A 3,927-nucleotide genomic window follows, 5' to 3' on the forward strand; every position below is an offset into this window, starting at 1 on the left:
TCACACTGAGACAAAGAGCACCATAACGAATCAACACTGAACAGAGCACCGTGATCAAAAGTACTACGGTCCTTTTGTGATAGCTCTAATTCGTAAGTACTACAGCTCATCGCATGGGGCACATAAGACTCTGAGTTCCAGCCAAACAGCTCCTGACATAACCAAGAATGTATTTTTGTTTCAGCTAAGGTTGCTCCATGTGGATTTGCTCTTGCTTCATCTATTTATTTTTCACATTTTTATACCACCTTTCCTCCAAAGAGCTCAGGGCGGTGTACGCAGCTGCTCCTCTCCTATTGTCCTCACAACAACCCTGTGAGGCAGGTGAGGCTGAGAGAAAGTGACTGGCCCAAGGTCACCCAGGAAGCTTCGTGGCTGAGGGGGGATTCGAACCTGGACCTTCCAGGCCTCAGTCCACCTCCCAAACCACTACACAATCCTGGCTTTCAAAAAAGCCTACAGCACCTGGTATTCCCAGGCAATCTCCCATCCAAGTACTAACCAGGCCTGACCCTGCTTCGCTTCCAAGATCAGACAAGATCGGGTGCATTCAGGGTAGTATGGCCACAGACATATAGATCTATATGTCTACGGCCTAACAGTAGATCTATACCCTATCAGGTTCTGCCTGGCCCTGCCAAGGAGGCCATTTTGAAACATACAGCTGGAAAAACCTCCTTGCATGTATTCAGCCTAAAGCTAACCATGAGAATGGACAGGAAATTTGCCTGCACATGACTGAATGGAACTTAAACTTCTGAACAAGCAGGACAGAAAATTGAATTAACCAGTTTACATCCCAAAGCAGAAACGTGCTGCTCCTGATAAAACAAAATATTTGATTCTTGATACTTATTACAAACAGACATGCTGAGAGAATAGATGAATAATACAAACATTCCAACAGAATTAATAAAGCTATTTTTAAATAGCTTTATTTTTTAAAGCCACATCCTGCTGATGCATGGCAAAAAGACACTCTGGAGAAGGTTATCAAAGATTACAGTGTTTCAGGCCCAAATCCTAACCAATTTTGCAGCACTGACATAGCTGTGCCAATGGGGCATGTGCTGCATCCTGTAGTTGGAGGGCAATCACAGAGGCCTCCTCAAGGTAAGGGTATGTGTGTTTCTTTACCTCAGAGCTGCATTGCCCTTATCTCAGTGCTGGAAAGTTGGTTAGGATTGTGCCCTCAGATAAACACATGATTTCATTGTCTTGCCATCCTCAGGGTACACTACAATGTCCCCAACCTGTCTATAACAGACTGGTTATAATAACCCCAATCACCCTTCTCTGTGCAGTATCAATAGGTTCCTATCAGAGGAGCAGAGGTACTGTTTACCAACAAGCCACAACCATATAAGCACCATCTCAGGCCGTCATGATAAGATGCTTCCAACGTCTGGTTAAGAAGCAAGAGTAAATTTTGACAATCCTGAAAAACCCAGCAAACAAAACTGATTCATAATTCATAAACTGGTGGGAGTGGTGGTGAAAAATAATCCCCAAAACAACCATATTACAAGACAATTTTCTTTTAATTTTGTGAGATCTGCTCCCCTGAAGTCATATCATTTGCTCAGCAATCTGCCTCTTTCCTCCATATATACTCTTTATTATTAATTTACTTTTCACATTTTATACTCCCTTCCTCCAAGGAGCTCAGGATAGTATACATAGTTCCTCCCTTCCATTTGTCCTCACAACAACCCTGTGAGGTAGGGGAGGTTGAGAGAAAGTGACTGGCCCAAGGTTCCCCAGGAAGCTTCATGGTTGAGCAGGGATTTGAACCTGGATCTTCCAGGACTAATTCCAACTCCTGAACCACAATACCACCTTGACAAACAAGAACAACACATAAAAGAAAAGGCACATCAGAATAAGTAAAACATAATACAGGTGGAGCCTCTTTATTTGTGGAATTTCTATTCGCAAATCTAGCTCAACGTGGGTCTCCAGGACCTGTGTGGAGCCTGACTTGGCCCCGTTTGAGCCCTCCAGAAGCAACCGGAAGTCTGCTCTGGTCGACTCCGGAGGCTCTTCTGAGGCCCGTAGAGTCTATGCGCAGTCTCCGCAGGCCTCAAAATGGCCTCAGGAGGTCCTAAAAGAGCACTTCCAGTTTTCACCTCAAAACTGGAAGTGCCTCTCTAGGACCTCCGGAGGCCTTTCCAAGGCTGCGCGCAGTCTCCACGGGCCTCAGAACAGCTCTGGATGCGACCAGAGCAAGGCTCCAATTGTGTTTGGAGCTTGGTGGACCCCAGATTTTGCATAACTTGGTTTCATGCGAAATTTGGTATTCGTGTGGGTTCTAGGAACAGAACCCTCGCAAATAATGAGGCTCCATCTGTAATCATATATTAAAAATACATTTAAAACATTACCAAATGGTATCAGATCATAAGAGGATTTTAATACGTATTCTCCATCTAATAAATTATGACTGCCATTTGTTTAATGCTATACCTAATGATCTATTTATGAGTACTACATTTAAATCCATCCGAGACAGTTCATAGTAGCGTCAATGTTGTAAACTGAACATTTTGTATCTATTCTCCCTTATGGCAATATGCTTTGATGCAAAACCTGATACTTTACACAAGCCATGCCATTCGGCATCTGTCATTTGCAGCTCCCATTTGACCTTACATTTGTCAAGTTGAGTGTCAAGAGAAAGCAATTTTTTTTACAGCAGAATCTTATGGATGTCTACTAAGAAGTAAGCCCCACTAAGTTCAAGGGTAAAGTGTGTATAGGATTGCAGCGTTAGGGTCCAGTCCTAATAGGATTATTATTTTTCACAACGTTGGTGTGCGTGGAACTTTACAGAGTAGAATAAGCAAAACACACACACTCCAGTCTTGTTCCTAGCTGCATGGGGTGCAGCGTGTGGGTGTTAAATAGGGCTTGCCTCCCTCAAGGCATCAGAGATAGGTCAGGTTGGGCACTAGCTGAGGGCCCATGACCAGCAGAGGCACCTTGTTGGGCCATCCTCTGAACCCATAGTAGCAGTGGCTGTGGTAGTGACCAAAGTGCCATAACAAGGAGGCTAGGGACACCACGACGGGCCATGAAGAGCCCTCAGGCTGGTGCCATCACTTCCTGTCCTGCTGTAACAGGCGACCATGAAGCCTGTTCATGAAGCCTTTCAAACCAGCAACAATCCTGCATTTGCTGGTGCTACAGTTCTGCCCTGAACCTGTCTCAGAAGCATGTGGACAAATGACCCAACCAAGAAAGATTTGGTTTAATATTGACTTGGTGGCCCACCCCATCAGAAGCTGAGTTCAATTGTTTTTCAGGAGGTGATGTTTCCCCACTGTCTTCAAGGACAGCCCCATGTAGAGCGTGTCATGTAGAGCAATAACAATCCGTTTTTGTTTCATGAAGCTTTAAAATCGAAACATTCCAGACTAGAGATCAAATCCAAATGCCTTTAAATTTTTAGAAATATTCGTTTTTAACATCCTTCTCTCCTGTCTAACATTCTCGTAGCATGTTCCCACTGTGCATAAATATTTCAGAAACCAGCAATATCCTGTCTTTAAAAACATGCAAAGGTCTTAAAATAAGACAGACTTCTGCCAGAAATGTCTCCAGGTTCAAAAATTGGAACTGCTGTTTCCACTGGTCTAGACAGTGCTCCTGAGTTGCTGTGATATATTCCTTTGTTGGCCCTTCTAGCAAAGTATCATTCTTTTTTTCTTCTTCTCTTCTGCCCCCTGTCTTCTATATTTTATTTCATGTGTCTATTGAGGCAATGAAAGATAAAGCTATCTGCTTTCTCTTGTAGTAAAGAACTCTATGGAATCAGTTCACCTGTCTGTCACTCCTCATTAAATTCTTACCCTCTTCATTCACATTCTGATCTTTGCAAATGAACATTTGCTTAATAAATGTTTCCAAGACTAACAGTGCAGAGTG

General features: G+C 43.4%; 1 non-coding gene across 1 annotated transcript; it reads right to left on the reverse strand.

Moving 5' to 3' along the window:
• Window positions 1–453: 453 nt before the first annotated feature.
• LOC136647027 (5S ribosomal RNA) lies at window positions 454–572 on the reverse strand. Its single transcript, XR_010794231.1, has one exon. It is a non-coding gene; the product is annotated as a 5S ribosomal RNA (ribosomal RNA).
• Between the last annotated feature and the right edge of the window lie 3,355 nt (window positions 573–3,927).

Source organism: Tiliqua scincoides, chromosome 3 (assembly GCF_035046505.1).
Source record: "Tiliqua scincoides isolate rTilSci1 chromosome 3, rTilSci1.hap2, whole genome shotgun sequence".
NCBI classification, from domain to species: Eukaryota; Metazoa; Chordata; class Lepidosauria; order Squamata; family Scincidae; genus Tiliqua; species Tiliqua scincoides.